Source organism: Phocoena sinus, chromosome 8 (genome assembly GCF_008692025.1).
Source record: "Phocoena sinus isolate mPhoSin1 chromosome 8, mPhoSin1.pri, whole genome shotgun sequence".
In the NCBI taxonomy this organism is placed as follows: domain Eukaryota; kingdom Metazoa; phylum Chordata; class Mammalia; order Artiodactyla; family Phocoenidae; genus Phocoena; species Phocoena sinus.
Window position 1 is genome coordinate 21127639 of NC_045770.1, and position 24521 is coordinate 21152159.

Below are 24521 nucleotides of genomic sequence, written 5' to 3' on the forward strand. Positions count from 1 at the left end.
GGTAGAAAATAACCTTGTTCTTCCTCACTGTTGACCCTTGACCCCTGGCTTTGTGGACTATTTCTTTCTCATCAAATGAAAACATGGGAGACTTTTGTTAAGTTTCCAGTTACTTGAATGATAAGAACAGTCTCATTTCAGTGATTATAATGTCCAGTCTAGGTTAAAACTCTAAATTTCATTTAAAATTATATCTTCTCGGCCATAGGATTCATGACTGTTAAGGATACTGCTCATCTGCTCTTTGACTTACTGCAGGCTCTGGCTCTTCCAGTGGTGAAGAGAGAGATGGAGGAGAGATGAGGGACCGAAAATGTCTTGCTGGCTGGCACAGGGACGATTACCCATCATGACGCCATCTAGATGTGCTGATTCTTTGTCTCTACTGCTGATTGTTCCTTTCAGGGGGCTCTCAGATGGTAAGTTCTTAACATGCACTGTGGTTTTCCTCTATGAACCACTTCTAATTCTTCCATCAGCTCCCAGGCATCTGGCCACCACCCCCACCACCTTCCACTGGCTGCACCACCTCTCCAAGTGCGCATCTTTGGCAGGAGTCAGGACATCTTCCAGTGGTCCCATCTGATTGGTGAGATTCACTGTCCCTCCCAATAGGGGGTAGTGTGGTCAAGCTGAGGGTGTTCCCCTCTGTTCTGTCTCCTCAGGCAGCTTGTAGGCTCAGCTTCTCATAACCTGTGCCCCAAATTTCAGGGGACAGAGTTAAACTCTCTGAGTGGTGTTCATGGAACCCTCACTCTCACTTGGCTAAAAGTGAGAAAACTTTTTCTGTCCCCATCCCTCCACAGGAGTGTTGGGTTGGGGAGAACAAAGTGTCTTGACAACTCTCTAAAAAGAAATCCTCCTTCTGGGCTTTTTAAATTTCAGTACTTTTATGCCCTTGAGTCAGGTGAGACTAAAGTCTCAAAGTCATTTTGAGCTGGTTGTGACAGACAGACTTGAAGGTGGACCCAGGACCCCTGGTGTCCATGCCTTTGTGTAGTCCTCTCCTGCATAGGAAAAAAAATCAGCGAAAGCCATTAATTCACAAAAGAATAAATGTAAATGACCACTAAATGTAAATATATATATATAAGAACAAAATAAGATTAATTTCCAACAACAAATTATACTTAAAAAAATAAAATGTCAACAAAAATGACAATACACTATATTAATTAAGATGCAGTGTGACAGATATTGCCATAATCTACTATGGAAATGTAAATTATTACCAATGTTTGTGAAAACACTTTGATAATAACTATTAAGAAATTTAATGGAATTCATACCTTTTGGTTAAATAACTCTGCTTTTAGGAATCTATCTTAAAGAAATCTGAAAAATGAGCAAAGCGTTATGTAAAAGCATTTCCCAACAGCATTGTTTAAACTAGCTAAAAATTAGGAAAGAATTAAATCCTTAATAATGGTAGACTAGATAAAAATAGACAAATGATTTAATAATACATATATATGATGAAATAGTAATCAAGCATTAAAACATTTTTAACAACGTGAAAATACTCATATGAAATATTCATTGAAAAACTGGATATAAAATGGAATATGCTCATCCACTCATTAAAATTCTTTATTAAGTGTAAATGTCTACTATTTTTTAGGCATTGCGTTAAATCCTGAGTATGCAGTGATCCCAATTTTGTTATATATCTCTATAGAAATAAATATCATCATAGTTACCATTGTTTTGAGTCATGGAATTATATTTTTTATTAATTGCCTAATATTTCTCTTTATTTTCCAAAATTTCTCCATGTAGATGGAAAGCAATAAATGAAAAGCTTTAAAATGTCATTTCTTGTAGTACTTTCACCGAGGCTCTGCCTGAAGATTAGGTGGCCTCAAGCCCTCAGTGAGGCAGGAAATTTGGTGACACAAATCTTCTCCTGGTTTATCACTGGTTAATGGGGTGTGGTTTATCACTGGTTAATGTAAGAGAAGCTTACATTTCTGGATGCAGTAGAAGATCGCAAGGGTTGCATAAGGAGAGCTTTTTAAAGAGGACAGTGGCTTCCTGCTGAGATTCTGCAAAGCTTCATGAGTGTTTGAGCTCCCTGAGAGCCTGGCTGCCTAGCAACCACCACATAAAGTCATCTTTCTCTACTTTACAAAAAATTCCAGGCTATGCATGACTTATATGAAGATGTTCTAATTCACTGGAGCTTGGAGAGCAATTATTTGTAGCTGTCTTTGGCATTTGTGCCAGACACATCAGAAAATAAAATGAAGATGCTGTGCACGCCCTGTGTCTTCATCTCCAGCATGCAGAAAGGGGTGAAATGAAAGGGCCAGCTGTTCTCCCGAGGCCTTATTTCTTCTCTCCTGCAGACTGAAACTCTCAGAAAGTGCAGAGCTGCAGTTTTAGACCCAGTGGGCCTGGCAAACTTTGCGTTCTAAAGGCAAAGAGTGGGGGGAGGGTGGGGGCAGAGTGGGGGGCACTTGAGTTTACTAAGAGACGCTTCAGGCTCACTTTTCTGCCTTCTTCAAGGACACTACCCTAGAGACACTTTCTAAGAGCGAGATTAAATAAGACATTCTTTTCCCTGAAGTCACTCCGTCCCTCTTATCCATGTCCTATAGAAACTTAACATGGCCCTAGAGCCTTCTCCATTCAAATTTTGCCCTGCTGTCCGCACACCCACACATGTTATTCTTTAAAACTCTTCACTGGACATTCCTGGATGATCCTGATCAACACCTTCTCCAAAGTGACTGATGTACTTCTTCCCGTGTCACTCAGTTCTCCAAGGCCCCTTCATTTGCTGACTCCACTCTTGCTTCTGGGTTGTCTTCATATAGCACCTCAGTTATGAAGCCATCTTTTCTGTTACCAAAGTAGCTTATGCAATAGGGTGTTTAAAAACAGCAACAGTGATGGCAAGGAGGGACAGATGAGGGAGAGGAATGGCCTCTGTGACAAATTGGCTCTCCTCTTTTCTTTGTGAAGGTAACAAGTATTAATGACTTCATATGCCTGCACTGCCTCTCTATGTAAAATTAAAATTAATTTTAATTAGTGACTGTCTATTATTTGTAAGGGGTATTTAAAAAGAATTACGATATCCTGCTCTCCAAATTGCTTACAGGCTAATGCGAAAGACATACTAGTAAACAAATAATACAAAGGACAAAGAAAGAAGGGATGGAGGGGACAGTGTTTAATGCAAGCTGTGGCCTGGGGAGAACCACCTCTGTGTCTCAGGCAGGGAGGTTGATATCATGGCACAGAAGGGTTCTGGTGGAACAGCTAAATGAAATGTTCCCCCTGGAGCTGGGGGCTGAGGAACAGGCCACACGGAGGGCTGAGAAGCTGAAGACCAGAAGAAAGATTCTTCAGGGATCAGAAGTGGATGGTACTAAACATAATGGTAGGACATCTAACATGTGAATCCTGAGAACCTACAGGAGTGCAAGGATCCTGCAGAGTGGAGGAAACTTGAGGGATCAAAGAAGCAGAAGCCTTCCTTAGCTAGAAGAACCCAAAGGACCAGCCTGCGGAGCAGGGAGGAGAGAAAGAGACCACACTGAGAGGCCACCTAGGATGTGGGCCCTAGAAATAACAGACCTTGCTGCTGCTTGCAGGAGGGCGACCTATGTGAGGAAACCAACATTTACTCAGCAACCTCTGTATACCAGCCACTGTGCTGTTGCCAAGAATTGTGAAAGGTCTGAGATTTTACCCTAACAAGTTAGTCTGCCAGTTTCAGGGATGCTGGTAGAAGACATGGAACTCCTGGGTTAGAGAAGACACAGCCTGTGGCCTGAGCATCTGCATATTTGCATCAGTTCCCTGCTCAAGTTCCATGAGAATGATGCAGATGGGACCAAACGGCCACCTGTGCATGCAGTAGGTTTCATTACAGGGGAGGAACCTGGAGCTAAGGGGCCATATCTGTTTTTTTTTTCTTTTCAATAATATAAGTGCTTTAAAGATACAGCATGTGAATTACAAAAAATTGCAAAATGCAGGCTCAGAAAAAAGTCCCCTCTCCTTGTGTTATGACTCTTTCATGCCCTCACTCCACTGGGGTCACGTGGAGCTTTAACGGTTCTTCCGAAGAGTTTTTCTCAACTAACCTCCTAGAGGAATTTTTTTTGAGGTATAATTGACATAAACATCATGTTAGTTTCAGGTGTACAACATAATTATTAGGTATTTGTATATATTGCAAAATGATCATCAAATAAATCTAGTTAATATTTTTCACCATACATAGGTACAAAAATGTATATTTTTAAATGAACAGTATCTTTTTTAATGAGCAGTAAGCATGTTTGCTCTTTCCTCTGGAGGGAGACATTTTTCCAAGGTTGTTTGCTGTACACATACCCTTTAAAATATAGTCTGAAAGAAAGGATAGTCAATACTTCTGCCTGCAAGGTGTTTAGACATGCCACAGACTCTGGAGAATTGTCTCCTAATAACTGTGTGCTTAATAACTAGCATTTAAAATGGTATGAAAAAGGTTACTGAGCATACTTTCAAGATGGAAGTTGAGAATTTTAAAAAAGGAAATTTATAAAATTTCTAGAATGTTTATAATTTTCCTCATGTTTCTTAATTTTGCACATGGTGTCTTTTTTTTTTTCCCCTAGGAGATGGACAGTGATAGTTAGATAAAAGGATTCAGCAAGGAAAGAGAGAAATAGAAAGACAGTTGAGATCTTCTAGCATCCTACATGAAACAGACTGGGGTAATCAGCCTTCCAGCAGGGCATCCGTTTGCCTATTTCTCCAGTGCCTTCATGATGGGCTCACCTCTTTGGGCTCTGTACCACTGGGCAGCCTCTGTTTCATTTCAGGTCCTGCCTCCCACCAGTATTGAGAAAGAGGGCAAATAATTGTACCCAGAAATCCAGCCTCAGGCTACAGCTGCATGTGGATACTGTCTGGACAGGCAGTTTCCTGGATATTATACAACAATGCATTTAAGAAAGAATTAATCTAGGCAGCAATGACAGTGCTAATTTTAGGCTTTTTAACATTGATAGTAACTCTCACACTCAAGGATTTCTAGAAAGATTAATTTGATCTATAAGATTCAGTCTTAACCCTTTCAGAAGAGCTGAGGCTTCTGTGGATTTCCAAAGCGTTGCACTCCAATATTCAATTCCTGTTGTTTTGCGCCAGTCAATTATCACATTGTTCTGCTTTGCTAAGATTCCAGTTCCTTTTCTTCCATCTCTTTTTTTAAATGGCCTGCTTAAGACATTTTATTATCCATCAGCTTCTAGACCAGAATTAATTTCATTAAGGAAAGTGACAGGATAGGAAGTTGTAGACTTCTTGATTGCTAGTAGTTGGCTCTTAGCAAAGAAAAATTGGTTGGAGAAAACAGAAAACACCTGACGTCACCTATGATTTCTCACTTCTCTATGCAAAATTAACTAATTCTCTGTCTAAATTCTAGAATTTATCACATCCAGAGAAATAATTAATCAATGATGAAAGCAATGCTATACGATAGCAGTTAAGTTTAATCAACGTTGTCTACTTATAATGCTGAGGGGGAAAAAGCATTACAGAAAGTTTTCTTAAGGCTTTCCTTAGATGACACCTGGAAATTCATCTGGAACTTCTTATTTGGTATGGGATCAAGCAAGAATGTAATATTGAAACTCACCGCATTAAAATTTATGATGCCCTTCAGAGAGACAACATTGATTCATTGTTTTTCTGCAGAACCTTCGTTCAGATTTCTTGAATATTTTTCAGAATTAATCAATAATGGCTTTAGACTAGCATATATCCTTGGCAATGGGGTTTGGTAATTCTTTTAGAAGATATAGTTCTTAGGGTTAGACAAACTGGTGACCCATACTGAAGAACCTTTAGAATCTGAGTTAACGTATAACTCAGGTTTATGGGGTAGGATTACATTCATCCTAATAAATGAACATGGACCATGAATCAGAATGGAGCTCAGACTAAGAAGTATAAATGGCTTGGCCATAGGCCATACTTGCTATTAAATAATTATACTGAAAGTATTGGTCTTTGGAGGGTGGGTCTATACAGCATATATTTCATATGCACAGGACATTGTGTCCTGTGAACTTATATTTTTTCCTGTTACTGGGGTGGGTTTAGCACAATGAACAGGAGCTTAAGCTTTGGAGTCAGAGAGACAGAGACAGAGACAGAGAGAGAAGCAGAGAGAGAGAGAGAGAGAGAGAGAGAGAGAGAAACTCAATGGTTTATTTGGTTTATTCACTTGCTAGCCAGTAATTTAACACGTTGTCTCTTAAGATTAAGAAGGAGAATATAAGAGCACCTATCTTCTAGAACTTATGAAGAATAAAGTAAAATAATACATGTAAAGTGGTTAGTATAGTGTCTGGCACACAGTGTCTGGTACTAGCATTCATTAAATGCTAGCTCTTATAGTTACCACCATGGGATTTACACCCAGCAGTCCTAAAACAAATTAGTAGTGTCAACCACTAAACACACTCAGCAGCAGTTTAAGACTGGGAAACCCAGAGTGAAGAGATTGGTCTTGCTCATGAATCTACCAGGGAAATGCTAAACGCTATAGTTCAGAATAGTTGACCTACTAAATTAGAAAATTATTTTCTGATACACATGAAATTAGAGGGAGATTATAAAAACAAAATCAACTTAACAAAATTCAACAATCCATTAATTTTTTCATTTAATAGATAGTTTTTGAAGACCTAGTGCCTACATGAAAGATATATATGCTTCATCCTTGCCCTCCACTCCAGGTATTGTTAAGGGCAAAAGGACAGAAGTAATATTTGTTTATTTAAAATCAATGACAATTTATCTATGTAAACTTCAAGCTACTTTTACATTTTTTCCCTATAAGTACAGTAAATAGAGTTCTTGGCAAACAGAAATAGTTTTCAAAATTTCAAATGTTAGATTTCACTTCCCTCAGTTCTTTTTCTAGCAAGTCTATTTAACCTCCAAGAGTGTGACCTATTTAGTTTTCTATTTGCTTCTAGGCTAAATATTCTGACAGCTTGGTCTCAAGGATAACCTCCACCAAAGACAATGCCAGTCTTTCAGTCTTTCTTGTCAGAAAGATATGAATTTATCAGAAATTTTAACTTTTCCTAATCTAGGACAGAAAATAAAATGCCAAGTTCTTTTTCCCAATAAAGTTCACCTTATGTTTAGTTGCCCAGAAAACCTTCTCCCAGGCAACACCCACCAAAATCTGCACTCACACTTTCAGGCAATGACTCCAGAACACCGTATAGCATTTCCTAAGGTAAAGTTTCATGGCTATAAGTAGGCCTCAGGGCACTCATGACTGTCACAAGGTGACCTCAAGTTGCCAGGGCTCTGTTGGTCACAACAAACTGCAGGTAGCTCATGGAATATTCTGTCTATACCACAAGCCAGCACTAGGCAATCTGGGTGGAACAGTCAGAGATGGGGCAGGGATGACAAAGCAGGGCTTCTCTACCTTCTGCCTATCTTGGCACACCTAGAATTTAGGGAAATGGGTGAGGTTGTTAAGTACCCTGAGGTGACTGGCTTTCCCTAGTGTTCACAAGATCTAAACAGTCCATATTTTCTCATATCTGTGACCCTTCAGAAGTTCTGACTATGAAGAAGGTCCACTAAAGGGCTCACCTGCCACATCCTGAGCTAAGGCTCCTTCTGCTCCATATTGAACCTCTTCTACTGTAGTCCTAGAGATGTCATCCTGCCTTCAAGTGTCCCAGAAATCTCCCTTCCCTTGGAAGCCCCCACCCCAGTTTATTTTTGGTCAGTATGCAAGTATGTGTGCATGTGTGTCTGTCTACCTCTCTGTGTGTGAGTGTGTATGTGTGTGTGTCGGAGGATGAAGAGCTGGATTTGGATCTATGTCTCCCTGACTTAGGACCTGTTCTGAAAAATGAGTCATGGAGCAATCAGTGTAAAAGCAAGAGTAAGAGCCAAGAAAAGTTGGGCCAAACATAACTCTAGAGAAGTGAGGTGTTGGCATGGATTGGAGCAATCAGAAGAGGTCCATGAAGGATCTGGGACTTGCTCTAGTCCTGAAACAATGACTAGAACTTGGATAAGTGGAAGATCACTGGGTTAGATGTCAGTGTGTGCTTTAGTTCTGTGTCTTCTACTTGACTAGCCATGTGACTTTGGATAAATTTCTTCACTTCGTTTAATTTTCTTCCTTTACAAATGAAGATGCTTGCTCCAGGATCTAAGGTCACTTTTAGTTCCTAACATATATATTTGATAATCATAAAAGTATTTGACAAGCAGTTAAATGCTATATCAATGTAATGGCAAGCAAAAAGATGTATTTTTGTGTTGTCTCACATCAGAGTTTGCTATGGAGAAAATGCTTGTTAAAATGTGAATTTATTTGATGATAACCTATTCAATTATTTGTTCAATTCAATAAGCACTTATTGAGTACTTGCTGTGTGCTAGGATCTGTGCTAGGTGCTGGAATCATGATGCTAGGTGCTACAGAGATGAACCAGACATAGTCTATAAAAGAGGTCAGTGTTTAGGAAAGTGAAATATCACTATAAGTTCAATAACATAATTATTTTCAGAATATAGAGGAGGACATGATCTAAGTATTGGATAGAGAAGGCCAGAGAAGCCTGCTCAGAGGTTGTGCTTCTGATCTGAGGTTTGAAGAATTACAGGGAACTCCCAAAATAAATAAGAGAGCATAAGAACATTCTAGGCAAAGGAGAAGGTATAGAAACAGACATAAGGTAATGAATCTTCTTGTGAGTGCGGAGAGTGAAACGTGAAGTGGGAAAGTAGGGAGGGCTGCTGGGGTGGGAAGTAGGGAAGGACTGTGAAAGATGAAGCCCAGGGAGGTGATTAGGTATAAAACGTTGATGGTTTTTGCATAAGGATGTATAGTAAAAATGCTAATCTAGGAGGCATTATGAGTCTAAGATCAGTAAACTATTACAGTGAATGATTAAGTTTCCTAAGGCTGCCATAATGAAATATCACAGACTGGGTGACTTAAAGAAGAAAAATGTATTTCCCTACAGGTCTGGAGACTAGAAGACCAATATCAAGGTTTTACAGGGTTAATTTCTTCTGATGCCTCTTTCCTTGGTTGTAGATGAACTTCTTTGTTACGAGTCCAAGCTTGTACTGCTCGCCACACGAAAGGCCAATACAGTTGTTGGGGCAAGGAATAGTGACTTTATTTGGAAGACCAGCAGACCCCAAAGATGGTGAACTAGTGTCCCAAATAACCAGCTTACCTGAGTTAATATTCAGCCTTCTTTTATACCGCAAGAGGGTACGGCTAGTTGTTGCAAACTTCTTGATGCTGGAATCCTTTGTTCTTACAGCTATCCACATAGGTCAGGTCACAATGTTCCTGTAAACCTCCAACAAGACAAATGTTATTCTCTGTTCTGCAACTTTTTATCTCTTTGTGAATGGAAAAGTGTTACATCTTTAAAGGTCAGAGCCTTGAGAATGGGCTATCCTGTATATTTCAGGCTATAGGCAACATTCTTTTACAAAAGGTTTAGAACCAGTATGACTAAGCACAGGAAACAGAGCACAAATGTTAGAGCTAAAAGAATAGATCCAATATGGAGTCAAGTTTGTTCTTCTCTGTTACATCTTCTCTACTATGTCTTCACGTGGTCTGTATCCTAATCTCCTCTTCTTATAAGGACACCAGTCAGACTGGATTGGGGCCTACCGATATGACCTCATTTTACCTTAATTACATCTTGAAAGACTCTGTCTCTGAATACAGTCACATTCTAAGGTACTGAGGGTTAGGGCTTCAACATATGAATTTGAGCGGGACACAGTTCTACATGTAACAGGAAAAGTCATTCACTCAGATTGACTGGAACCTGAATTTTTGTGACCAGCGCCCACAGTCAGGAGGCTTGTAAAGTATCTTGTCTGGTAAGAGGAGTGTGCCTTTTACCTTCTTTCAAAGATTCCTTCACATATCCTCTGTTGAAAAACCTTCCCTGATTAAGTGAAAGCAAAGTGGCTATTTCCCCAAAATTCTAATTTCTGGACCCAAAGCACAAACATTATAGCCAGCATGGGATTTAAAGAATGTCCAAATCTCCCTGTCTTTTGAGGCTCAACTCAAATACTGCTTCTTTTGTAAGCCTACCCAGATCTCACCTAGGTGGAGGACAATTTTCCTGTCTCTGAACTCCTATGACACTTCATCTGTGCCTCTCACGGAGTTTATCTCATTTAGGTTTCTGTGCCTCGCAGCTCTGAAATAAGCTCAAAAACACCCCCACCTTATTTCTTTCACTCCCTTGAGGCCAGAGTTTTTAATTTTTGCCTCCCATTACCTGACACGTGGTGTGCATCAGTATGTGGTAAAATAATGAATGTGGTTTATTGCTAAGTTCTTTACAGAACTTTGGGATCTTGTTGACCTAAGATTCTCTTTCAAGCCTCATTACTATGTTTCTTCTTGTGTTAAGTCCAGATAACTCTGGTCCTTCCTGAAATCCCAAGGGAGAAACTACAGTACTAGATACTAAGTATGGAGCCACAGACCTTACAACAAGATTACCCAATGATAAAATAAATGATAAAAGAGACATTCAAAGTTTCCTACCCTTTGAGGAGATATTTCAAACAGGAGGAAGGCAGACAGAGAGCACAATGTGACAGGATTTTCACCAAATCCCAATAGTTTTCTACAGATATCACAGTGAATTCTGTTCTTTGACAAAACAAAAAACAAACCTAAAAGAAACACAAAACACTGCACCCTTGCTGTTTCTTCTGAGTCACGGTGATTTTCAATCTGTGAGTGGAGGACTCCTGTTGGGGATGGAGTGTGGGAAAGAAAATTCTTGCAAAGGCCTCCATGATCAAAATGCTTTCAAAGAAATTGTTGGCAACACCTCAGACTGAACAGAAGAGAGATGCTTTATATGTATATATATTGTCATTTTCAATGGTCAGATAAATATACTGTTATAATTAATAGAATTAAAATTCCTCTAAAAACTCTTACTGAATTACTATTATTCTCAACTGCCTGGTATTGGTAGTGAGTGTTCTGGAGAGTTCTTGAAAGTATTGGAAGCTAAAAAGGGGATCCTCTTAAACGAAAAGTTTGAGAGTCAAATACTCTTGATATAAATGTTTGTCTTTCCAAAATGCAAAAATCAAAATTTCTGCTCCAAGAAGTGAAGTTAGCAGCTACTGAGATATTTAAGGTTTTGTTTCCGTCTTTTTGGTTCAGTTTGATGACACTTTGTTTTCAGTGTAATTCCCTAGGACAGCTCGGGGGTAGGGCTGGGAGCCAGTGGTTTGTTTATCTTTCAGCCAGCAGGGAGAAACTCCGGGATTCCTCTACAGGACACATGAGGACTAGTGCAGAGTGCAGACAAAACAGGATATTACTTTCTGATTTAGTTACATGCGAGAATTTCCCAAAGGGCTCTCGTGTTGCTTCTCCTAAATAATCTGCATGGCAAAGTGGCCCCAGACCTGCCCTGTGACCCCTTTGCGTATTAGTGTGAATGAGTGTTGCCAAAGAAAAAGTGATTCACAAAGAAGGATTTAACAGAAAATAGAGAAAATGCTAGAAGGAGCAGTGATGAAAGCATATATTTATGAAAGGTATTTTAAGCATGGCTTTGAGTGGAGAGATGTATGTTCATAGACATTTACAAAGACTCAAACATCTGTTCTGATGGGGGAGGAGTATGATCAACTCGAGAGAGGGAGATGAATCACACTGGGTTTCAAATGCACTGTCAGTATGTTTGGCACCAGCTTCACTTTCCTTATCATTTTGGGCTTGGACTAATATACATGGAACTTTGAATTCCCTGAACATATTCTATAGGAGAGTTGGGTGAGGGGTGGTAGGGACAAGACTAGGCTAATTTACACCAGCATTCTTTCCCAAAGGTCCAGACAGAGTAGTGGCTCCATCCCTCTGCCCCTTCTCCTTTTCAGGATCCTTGATCCATTACCTCTATCTAAGCCTGCCCTCAGGAAGGGCCATAGAGGAGCTGGTTAAAATTTGGATGCCTTCTCACTGGTTGTAAGATAGAGTTCAGGTTCCCTCTAGTCCCAGACTAAGTTTGTAGCCCCTTCTCTTATCCTATGCTGTTTTCCTTTGTTCACTGAACCTGCTAGGCTTGTTCACAATCCTTTGAATATTCAGTTTTGTCTGAAATACCTTTCTCTAGCTGACAATTTTCTTATTTTGGAAGGGAAACCTTCCTGCAAAGCCATTCCTGATTCCTCAGTCAGGCAAAATGCTTGGCATATAGTAAGCACTCAGTAGATGATAGCTGATATTATTGTTAGGTAATTAGTCTTTCCCACCTCTGGATTCCCGTAGTTCTTTGTCTATGTCTGTTAGAGCTCCTGGGTTCCATTGTCATTGTTTGTGTATCTCACTAGTCTGTTTTGTACATCTGGTGTCCAGCACAGTACCTGGCACAAGATTTGTTAAATGAATCAGGTTCCAACTCAGGTCCCTGGAAGAGTCATTGAGTGTCACATTAAGAAGATGAGTTATAACTACAGGGAAGAGTGGAGGCTAGGGAGAGAGCTTCTAGCCTAGAGGGCCTGCATCTACTCCACCCTGGGCAATTGCTGCTATGCAGAAATATTCAGATTAAAAAAAAGAAAAGAGACTGTAAACCCGAATTTTGATGTGTATTCTATGAATTTTTAAATCTTGGCAACTAATATGATTTTTCAAAACCACTGTGTGGGCCAAGTGAAACGTGTTTGAGGGCTGCAGGTTTCCATGGTTTAAAGACTGGAGGAGGCAAATGAGTGTTGACTGGTCTCCAGATGATGCTCCATTTCCCCCACAGCAGGATGGCCCCTGCAGGTCTTTGTGCCAACATCAGAAGTAGGAGTGCTTCCCTTTCCACTCCCCAGAGCACACCACAATCTTCCATTTCCAGGGTCTTTCTGGGTTTTCACACTACTGACAAGCTGCCTGCCACAGAACTTCCTGCCTATGTTAATGATTGGGCATCAATGCAGTTCAAAATCTGGCTTGGAATCCTTGAATGGGCATGTCTGTCTGAGTCTGGACAGCACCACCTCTGAGTAGGAAGTGAAGACAGAGGGACCCTGATTAGAAAGGAAGGGTCGACCCCATCTTCAGATGGGGAAAGAGGACATGCTTAGTAATCAGGGGACTTAGATTTCAGCTCTGATAGTTCTTAGAATTGTCTGAGTGTTTGTAAGCCCTTTATTTGTGTTTTTCATAGTTATTCTTCAAACAACCTTGCAAGGCAGGTATTTTTATCTTTATTCCATTGATAAGGATACAGAGCTCAGAGAGAAAATTCACCCAATATCTCACAAGTAGAAAGTACAAGGCTGAGAACTGAACCTTGTCTATATGCCTTCAAACTCTTTGATCTTGTTTACTTTTTTATGATGTCCCCAACAGCACAAGTGGGGCTTAGCCTGGGAGGAGAGATGGAGAAATGTGTCTCCCTCACTTTTTTCTTCTATCTGCAAGGGTCAGGTAACTCTGCAGGGAGGGGCAGTTCCTCTGCCCCTGATTACCTGATTTCATAGTCCCAACAGCTCTAACAGGAGAGAAAGAGAGGGACAGGTTTCTGATAATAAATAGGCTCAAGTTTTATGAAAACCACAGTTAATGATATAGAAAGGTTGCCATGAAGAGAATGTTCAAGAAAGCACCTCGCTTATGAGAAAGCTTGTCAACTCCAGGAGTGTCTATGGACAGAAGGCCAGGAAGGGAGAGGCTAGGAAACATTTCTCTCTGTAGGAATTTTAAACAGAATAGTTTCCCCTTGGCAAGGCTCAGGTGTGGTTGTTTCTAGAGTCGGAGGATAGATTTGATTATCTCAAAATCCTTAGAGATCACCTAATTTAGCCATAATTTAAAAAAACACATTTGAAAAATGAGGACCAGAGAAGTAAAGGGACCACACAAATTTGCAAGCAGGTTGATTGCAGAGCTGAGCCCTGCAGCCTCATCTTAGAAACTTGTTTTCTGCCATAATGCCCTCTCCCTATAAATCTTCTGAACAGATACAAATGACCAGTGATTGCAACAGACTTCTTGCTGCAGCCAAGCAAACATGAGATGTGTGATGACCACAAATGGTCGGCCCGGCTGGGGAGCATGCCTAATAAGAAGACTCACCCAAAATAAACAAAATACTACAGGATTTGGGATTCCTGAATGTCACCGCAAGGCAAATTCCAACTTCTTGTAACTTTATGAGATGTCATAATTAAAAATAAATATGCAAGCCTGGGAACCCACCCCTAGGTAAAGATTTCACAGTCTCTCGTGCTGTGACAGGCCATTAGTTAGGGTAATTAGGCTATGTGTGCATCTCTCCTTGCATTGCCTTCTCACTGCGGGCAGGGTGGTGGTTGGAAGTGGCACTGGGGACTCTAAACCCTGAGACGTGCTCATGCTGGGAGGGGAGGGTGGGGCGCCCCCTGGCACTAATGAGAGAGGGTCCCTGGACCATCTCCAAGTGCTTCAGGCTGCAGTCAGCAAGGCTCATTAGTTAGCCCTGACAGGTGATGAGTCATCCTTCCAACTTGAATGAGGCTCATTATTCACAACGAGGTGCCACAGTGCCAGTTGGCATGGCTGAAAATAAATATATCCGAGTGTTGTCAGCAATGTCATCTCAACTCCTACTCTGAAAAATTTCAGATGCATCCCACCTCCCTGTTGTTGGTGCGCACTGTGTAGCATAAAGTAGAAGGCTTGGCTCAGCTGTTTGAGAAAAGAAGTAGAGGTGGTGTTGTCCGCATTCTGTGGACCGAGAGGTCTGGAAACATTGTATAAAGGAAAGCACTCATCAGAGTGCCCGCCTAGCCCAGCCATGCAGAGGAGAGCCACAGTTTACTCTGAAACAATAACCTTAGGTCTCTGAAGCTTAGATGGGCTTGGGTTTGAACCGGGGTTCTGTCACCGTATAGATTTGGACAACTTACTCGAACTTCACTTTCCTCATCTGCAAATGAGCAGAGTAGTAATATCTTACTATCCATCTTGAAGGACTGTTGAGAACATCAAAGACCATGAGGTGCCCAGTACAGTGTCTGTACATCACAGAGCATCAAATACTGATGATTGCTCATCTAAATACTACTCAGATATAATCAGAATTCCCTTTCATAACCTAGATAACACTGTTTGCCTGATCCTTCCTTCTGCCCCACCTTGAATGTTTCCTCAAGTTAAGTCTATGTACCTCTGCTTGTATGAAAAAGAAGAATACATATAGATAATACATGCTGAGTACTTAGTACGTACCACATTCTATTCTAACACTTTATAATGCAAACTTGTCTGATCTTGACAACCACCCTATGGGGTTTTACAGATGACACAGCTGAGGCACAGAGGAGGGTAATGATCCCCCCGATCATGTCACGTGTCCAGTGAGTAGCTGGGCTAGTATTTATACCCAGGCAGCTCTCCCCAGGAGCTATACCCCACTATGCCTCTACCTCTTACAAGACCCAGATACCTTTCCTTTTCTCTCCCTCAATTCACTGCAGGGGATTTCATGGACAGGTATCTTGTAACCATAAATGTAACCTTTTGAATAGACCTTATGAAATAGTTGACGGACTTCTGTGCTTTTAGATTTGTATGCTGGCTCCATTTTGTGGATGGGACAACTGAAGACCAGAGAGAAAGGCTCCTGGACCTTGGTTTAGCCCCAGTTGCTCAATCTTAGTGCTGTTTCTGTGATGCTGAGCACTTGAAACTCCCTTTCCCAAGCAGTTTAGTCCATTTTTTCCAGCTTATGTGTCTTGGGCTTGAATCAGCTCCCTAAATATCTGTGTGATCAAACTACTCCTTAATTTATTTTTACTTGGAGGTGTTTTAAAAATGATTCTGCTTCCAGGCAGCTAAAACTGAAAAGCAAAGTGTCTCACATATAGTCATATAATTAATTCCCTTCCTCTAATTGGAATTAAATTAGATATAAAAAATAGGCTTTTTACTAATAAAACACAAGTAGTGCAATCATGATAAAGTAGTTAGAACTGCTGTCGTTTCAGCTAACGATCCCTGCTTGTTGCTCTCCTGAACTGGGGTGTGACAACCAATAAAGGATCTGTTACCAAATACAAGTTCATGTGCCCAACCCACAGTGAGGCCAAACAGTGCCAAAACATTGGAGTTTGGAGTAGAGAAAGGTTTATTGCAGGGTCATTCAAGGAGAATGGGTGGCTCACACTCAGAAAAACCCCTGAACTCCTTGAAGGTTTTCAGTGAAGCATTTTCAACGGTCAGGTGAGGGAGGGGCATCCCAGGATATGTGATCAGCTCATGGACAATTGTCTGGTTGATGGTGATCGATCTTTAGGTGCCAGAAGATCTGGGAGCTATGTGCTCATGATCATCAGGTAGTTAATTTCTTCCATTTGGTGGTGGTTTTTAGCATCTGAAAAACTCAGGAAATATGCATAAAATACTATTATCTATGTACTTCAGAGAGGAGCTACAGCAGAGGATATGGAGGAGGGGTCTGTCCCGGGAAGGCCCCGTAGGGTCCTGCTTGTTACAGGTCCAGGCTGAATAGGCTAGTAGTGACAGTCCTGAAGTCTGTCTTATACATTGTGTTGATGGGTCCTCTGAGAAAATTCATTTACTAGAGACACGTCTGGGAGCCAAGTAGTCTCATCCCACACTGTTGATACCATCCTGAACTCACCCTTTTGAGAGGTCATTTATTTCTTCCAAATTGCTGTAGCTGGCAGGGACACTACCATAAGCAGTCACAAGATTTGGGGGCCACAAAATTCAAGGAAATATTTTAATTTGCTTTGAAAATTAACATGTGATAAATCACAAACTTACTTAAAACCTCTGTCCAATCCAACTCGGAGTACTGTCCATCTGGAGCCTTTTAGTTAGTGTTTCTTCCTTATTAGACCAATATTTTCTGAGACTTATCTCCAACCTTGGAGCTAGAACACCAAACATGACAAACATGTTCCTAGAAAACCATATATCTAAGATATTCTGTAATATACAGTTCCAAATATATATGTAATTAATGTAATTACTTAGTGGGACTTCTTAATTTGAACGATGGTGGTTTCTAGCAGGATTATTCAGCCTCATTTTTTTTTTTTTTTGCAGTACGCAGGCCTCTCCCTGTTGTGGCCTCTCCCATTGAGGAACACAGGCTCCGGACACGCAGGCTCAGAGGCCATGGCTCATGGGCCTAGCCACGGATGTGGGATCTTCCCGGACCAGGACACGAACCCATGTCCGCTGCATCGGCAGGTAGACTCTCAACCACTGTGCCACCAGGGAAGCCCCAGCCTCCTTTTTTTTGAAATGTTGCCTTTTGAAAATCTACTTCATCTCAACTTGCTGGTAAGAAGAAGGTAAAACTGTGGGCCTCACATGCAGACAGTCTAGGGTATGGTGTCCTAGAGAGAAGGCAGGAGTTCAAGTTCCTCTATGCTGTAAACCAGCTGCATAACCTTAAACAAGAATTCGGTTTTCTGAGTTTCCGTATACTACTCTGTAAAAAAAAATTGGGATAATAACACAGACTCAGAGTGGTCACCATGAGTATGAAATGAAACAAAAGAAGAAAGCAGTTTGTAAATTCACAATGCTAATCAATTGTTCAAAATTTGAGGAAAATTTGACTGGATCTTCTCTTGCCTCCAAATGATCTCCCTTCCCTGCTGCCACAGCTTCCTGGCATCCGCAACACTGATGCCTTGGGGTTAAAGTGGGAATACTGTGCAGATGTATAATGTATGTTTCTAGAATTGGAGACTCATCAAGGCACAGATACCCTTCTAGATGTATTTGTCCCATTGCTTAATAACAATGTTGGTCATGTCACAGATTGTTAAAATGCCCTCTTTCTGGCTTCAAAGGCCCAGAACAATAGGCCAACTACCCCAGATCCCAAAACAGTGTTTAGACCACCTATGCAAGACTTTCAAAGAGAGTGGCACAAAACTCATTCGGGTACCCTTAGCCCATCATCATTTAGAGAAATCAAGTTAGAGGATAAGGCAATAGAAGAAGTCTGCGTAGAGAGATGACAGAGAGCTGTGTATTTCACTCCCCGTCCCTACCCCACCTCTGGGAGTGGAGAAGGGGAGTGATTCTGCTCTGTTTCTTCTTAAGCTATAAAGAGGTTGCCCCAAGGAAAGAACTCAAGTATATTGAAATAGCCCTGTTAGAACTGGGGAGCATAAGGACTGGAGTGAATCTGTGCCTGGATCAGACTGGCAGTTGCAACCCAAGGATCCCATTTGGATTGTCTCTGAGGAAGCCTCAAATTGCCCTAAGAGAGGAGTAGCTAGCAAGACATCTGCCATGCCCAGAGTACCATCTCCAGGTTAGGTCTGTGCAGGTGAGAGGTTTCCTGCTCCTTAGCTCTCCTCCTCCTGTATCCCTTCCATCCAACCCCCAACTCTACAGGCTCAGAGGCAACCTGAGAGGGAGGCAGAGATAGTGGAGAGCAAGACACAGAAGGAGAAAAAAATCAGCTATCCCCTGCTCCTCTAGTAATTTCCTGGGTGAAGCAAGCTGTAGCCAGAGAAGGGGAAAAGTTTTAAACTGGGTAAGAATATGGAGTTATATGATTATGACTTAGGAATAGATATTTAAATTGTTAAAATCACTCTTCTTGTGGATGACAGTGACTTGAAGACTAATTTCCTGACAAAGGTGAGAAAAGCTGTGTGATTTTCTTTTCTCTTTATGGAATGTTTTACTTAAAAACATTTTTAATGCTTCTTGTTTAATTGCAATATCAGGGAAAATGTTCTAAATGATATTGATTCTTCGGTAAACGTTGATACTTACTTTGTGAGGCTTCATTTATGAGTCTGTGTTCCCTTCAAATGACCTACATGAGCAGCCTTGGATGTTTGAATTTGACCTACCCTGGTCCTATTCAAAAGTAGATATTGTGTAATCACAGAATCAGTATTCTAAAGTCTAATATGCTTTGAGCAGAAAAAAACAATTACCAATATGTAGCCTTTTTTTTGTAATTGATTCACGTCTTTTTGGAAAATAAAAACATATTCTTTATTTAAAGTACAGGGTCCTCTCTATATATATCCATTAGGTTAAATATGTTAATTATATTGTTCAAATTTATTCGTTCTTACAATTTTCTTGTCTGCTTGCTCTTTCTAAAATAGTGTGTTATAGATTTATTAATTTCTTTTTGTAATTAGGTTAATTTTTGCTTTATGTATTTTAAGGTTAAGTTGATAGGTACATACACATATATTTGTTACATCATGTTTATTATTGTATAGTGTCCCTCTTAGATTAAATTATATTTTGTGGATTAAAGTTGTTAATTTTGTTAATTCTATTAAATTCTACTTTAATACTCTACTTTACTTTTTAAATTCTATTTTTCCTGATCACCACACCAAATATTTTTGGTTAGTTTTGTTTGTTTGTTTTTACCAACATGTTGTTTTCAACCTTTCTGTGTAAAATTTTCTTCAGTAGATTCTTTTGTAAACAGTAAAGAACTTTATTTTGGTTTTGTATCTAATATAGAAACCTCTGTCTTACAGCAGACTTCAGAACAAGGACAATCATCAAGGGGTTAAGAAGGGCATTACATAATGACAAAAGGGTAAATTTCCAAGGAGACATAATAATCCTTAATGCGTATGCACGAATAAAACATCAACGTGCCTGAGGTAAAAACTAAGAGAACTGCAAAGATAAATAGACAAATGTATAGTTGGAAATATCAATATCCTTCTGTCAGTAAATGACAGATACAGAAGTCATAAAATCAATAAGGATATAGTTGAAATAAATAGCATCATCAATCAACTGGATCTAGTTGACATTTATAGATTAGTAAATTCAACAACAGCAGAATACACCTCCTTCTTAAATTCACATGGAACATTCACCAAGACAGACCAAAATCTGAGCCATAAGAATATGCCTTAACAAACTTAAAAGAATAGAAATCACAAAGTATGCTCTCAGACCACAGTGAAATTAAATTAGAAATCAATAACAGAAAGATAGTTGGCAAAATCCAAAATACTAGAGATTAAACAACACACATCTAAATAATACATGGGTCAAAGAAAGAAGTCTCAGAGAAGTTAAAAAAATATTTTGAATTAAATGAAAATACAACTTTTCAAAATTTGCAGGATGCAGCAAAAACAGTACTTAGAGGGAAATTTATAGCATTGAATATATATGTTAGAAAAGAAGAAAGACCTAAAAGCAATAACCTAAGCTTCCATTTTAGGAAACTAGAAAAAGAAGAAATTAAATGCAAAGTATGCAGAAGAAAAGAAATAATAAAAACCAGAACAGAAACCAATAAAATGGAAAACAAGAACATAATAAAGTCAATAAACCCAAAGCTATTTCTTTGAAAAAGATCAATAAAATTGATAAACTTCTAGCCAGACTAAGAAAAAAGACACAAATCACTAATATCAGAAATGAAATAAGGGCCATTATTATTGATCCCATGGACATTAAAATTATAGTAAAAGGGAAGTTATGAACAACTCTTTGTCCACAAATTTGATAACTTAGATGAAATGCACCAATTACATGAAAGAATTTCTGTGTTTTAATGGTTATGTTTTTATTTCTTCTCATTCTGTTCTCTGTTTATCAAAATTTTTCTTTTTCTTTTTTATCTTCTACTGAACTGATCTAATGTTTTTCTTTTAAAACCACCCTCCCCAAATTTGAAGGCTACACATTTCATTTCCAGTGTTCAAATGGTTTACCCTTAAGGAGACTGCCAGAGACTGCTAGTTATTCCTTATTATTAATTTCCCCCTTCTCTTTTAGTAATAAAATGGCTGATTTTAGTTGAGATGTGGCTGCCTGGAATAAAGACCACACTTTACAGCTTTCCTTGCAGCTATGTGTGTCTACAAGTGACCATGCTATTTAGTATCCTGGAGGTCATGATGACCATAACAATAGCAGTTTGGGTGGAGTGATGGAGGTGAAAGCCCAATTTGCATGAGGTTCAGAGAAATTGAGAGATGAACAAGTAGAGTAGAAACAACTCTTTTCAAGAAGGTTTTTTTTTAAGTAATTTATTGAGGTGAAATTTATATAAAATTAACCATTTTAGAGAGAAAATTCAATGGCATTTCATACATTCACAATATTGTGCAAACACCGCCTCTAGCTACTTCCAAAAATACTTCTATCACCTCAGAATAAAACCCCATACCCATTAAGTGGATTTTCCCTATTCTCCACTCTCCCTGATCCCTGGAGCAAACACCAATCTACTTATATCTCTATGGATTTATCTCTTCTGGATATTTCATATAAATGAAATTGGAAAGTTTGTTTGCTTGTTTGTAAAGAGAACACAGAAATGAGGCAATAGCAGAGAAGGATATGGAACCACATAACTAAAAGTCAAGGCCCTTGCTCTTTGCATTCTCTGAAGTTGAAATCTCTGCCCTTCTTATAGTGGTTTGACTCTATCTCCTGTGGCCACTTTAAGTGCCATCTCTGCAGCTTTCTATTTAAACAGTTCCAGCCCTCTCCCAGTGACTACTTCCAAGGGGGATGGGGTGGGAGTGGTAAAGGGAAGGGGTCTCTGTTCTTTCTGGTTCCCAGCAGTCCTCATTTAGGCTGTAGTTGAGATTATACTTGCAATGTCTTCAAAGGCATTTTAACTGCCCTTATTGTCCAGAAATGGATGAGGACAGACCAGTGGAGAGGTGAAAACTTCAAAGCTTTAACTCACTTCTCCTGTCTCAATGACAAAGTGGGAGAGCAATCAGGATGGGCTCAAGGGGGATATTGTGCATCCTCAGCTGGAGTGACTGAGATCTTCCAAGGCCATGCATGGATTTGGCTCTTCACTGAAAAGCAGTGCTTATGTTAATTACAGCCACTATGTATTGGCACATTTTCCAGCCAGTGTTATGCTGAGTGCTCTTCATGCTTATTCTAATATATCCTCACCAACCATTTTGTGAGGTATTATTGCTAGTTTTCCCGTTTTATAGGTGAGCAGCCATTTCACAGCAGGAAAGTAACTAGCTCAAGATAATACAGCTGGAATAGATGGGGATTTAAGGCCTGGTTTAGCCACTACCCGATGTTGCCAGAATTCTAGCTGAACTTAAAAAGCATCTAAGAGATGATGGCAGAGCAGTGGTGCCAGGGGAGCTTGCAAGAGAACTCTGCAGTCTTTCTGAGGATGTCACTCATGTTTTGTATTCTCCTATTCAAATCAACTTGACTGACTCAATGCTTCCTTATATTTTATGAATTTTACCTTGCAGTTAGAAATTGGTTGGATGTTACCTTTGGCACAGAGCCAGTATTTTTCTCACGTTTGCATTCAGCCATTTGAGTGTTGCATTCTGTCCCTGTTTGCTCCCAAGATCTACTTTGGCTGCCATAACCCATCCATTGCTATTGACTTATTCTTTCCTCACTTGAAATTTCATCAGCCTCATTTCTCACTTCCCACCCTTGGGATGAATGTTCAAGTGCAGCTTTTCACACTTGCTCTCTTGCCTCCTACTTCTGAAGGCTGGTGAGCACAGCTCAGATGTCAGTTATGAGCTCAGGAGACCCTCTCCTGCTTGGGCCCCTCAGCCTGAGGCTGTGCTCTGCAGCCTGTGGTGCATCTGGCCACAGGGCTGTACCTTCCTGAGGGACATTTTGAAGGAGGCTGGGCATACAATGGCAATACTTACCTTTTATGGGCATTGGAGACAAACTCAGGAATTTAAGCAGTATTTGTTTAGTCTGTGGTATTGATGGTGAAGGAGGTTTTGTCAAACTTGGAGGCAGGGAAAAAACAGATGGAAGACTCTCAAACACAAAGAAATGTGTCACAAAGAACAGGAGAAGAACACTAGGAGATGATTTAAAAACTTGTTCCTATAACATATATGGTTATATGAGATATTATCATTGGAAGAAGCTGGGAGAAGAGTATATGGTACTATTCCTGAAACTTTTTGTGAGTCAAACTATTTCAGTATAGAAGGTAATAATAATTTAAAACATTTAAAAAGCCTGTGTTTACTTTTGTAGCTGTATCCATATCCCTATCTATACCAATTTTACTACAGATCTTACTATTGATCTACAGTTGGAGACTGGGAGGAGCCAACCTGGTTATGCCACTAAGTACTCTGTGGCTTTGAATTGCTCACATGTCACATTCTCTATGATTAAAATTATATTTTTTAAACAACTCTTTGAGATATAATTTGCATGCCATGCAATTCATTCATTTTAAGTGTACTATTCGATGATATAACCATATTCGCAAGAGTTGTATGAATATCACCCCCAAGAGAAATCCTGACCCATTAGCATTCACTCCCTTTTCTTCCACACACACCTTCCCAAAGTCCTAAACAATTACCAATCTTTCTGTCCCTATGGATTTGCCTATCCTAGATATCTCATATAAATGGAATCATATAATAAGTGATCTTTTGTGAGTGACTTCTTTCACTTAGCATACTGTTTTCAAGGTTCAACAATGTTGTATTATGTGTCAGTATTTCATTCCTTTTTATTGCTGAATAATATTCCATTGTATGGTTTTATTTCATTTTTTTTTTTTTTAAACATCTTTATTGGGGTATAATTGCTTTACAATGGTGTGTTAGTTTCTGCTTTATAACAAAGTGAATCAGCTATACATATACATATGTTCCCATATGTCTTCCCTCTTGCGTCTCCCTCCTTCCCACTCTCCCCATCCCACCCTTCCAGGCTGTCACAAAGCACCGAGCTAATATCCCTGTGCCTTGCGGCTGCTTCCCCCCAGCTATCTACCTTACTATGTTTGTTAGTGTGTATATGTCCATGACTCTCTCTCGCCCTGTCAAATCTCACCCCTCCCCCTCCCCATACCCTCAAGTCCGTTCTCCAGTAGGTCTGCGTCTTTATTCCTATCTTACCCCTAGGTTCTTCATGACATTTTTTTCCCTTAAATTCCATATATATGTGTTAGCATACGGTATTTGTCTTTTTCTTTCTGACTTACTTCACTCTGTATGACAGACTCTAGGTCTATCCATCTCATTACAAATAGCTCAATTTCATTTCTTTTTAAGGCTGAGTAATATTCCATTGTGTATATGTGCCACATCTTCTTTATCCATTCATCCGATGATGGGCGCTTAGGTTGTTTCCATGTCCTGGCTATTGTAAATAGAGCTGCAATGAACATTTTGGTACATGACTCTTTTTGAATTTTGGTTTTCTCAGGGTATATGCCAAGTAGTGGGATTGCTGGGTCATATGGTAATTCTATTTGTAGTTTTTTAAGGAACCTCCATACTGTTCTCCACAGTGGCTGAACCAATTCACATTCCCACCAGCAGTGCAAGAGTGTCCCCTTTTCTCCACACCCTCTCCAGCATTTATTGTTTCTAGATTTTTTGATGATGGCCATTCTGACTGGTGTGAGATGATATCTCATTGTAGTTTTGATTTGCATTTCTCTAATGATTAATGATGTTGAGCATTCTTTCATGTGTTTGTTGGCATTCTGTAT

At 39.8% G+C, this 24521-nt stretch overlaps 1 pseudogene; it reads left to right on the forward strand.

Annotated features, from left to right (window-relative positions):
* The first annotated feature begins 349 nt into the window (after positions 1 to 349).
* The window catches only part of LOC116757737, a 93283-nt pseudogene continuing 69111 nt past the window's right edge, over positions 350 to 24521 (forward strand).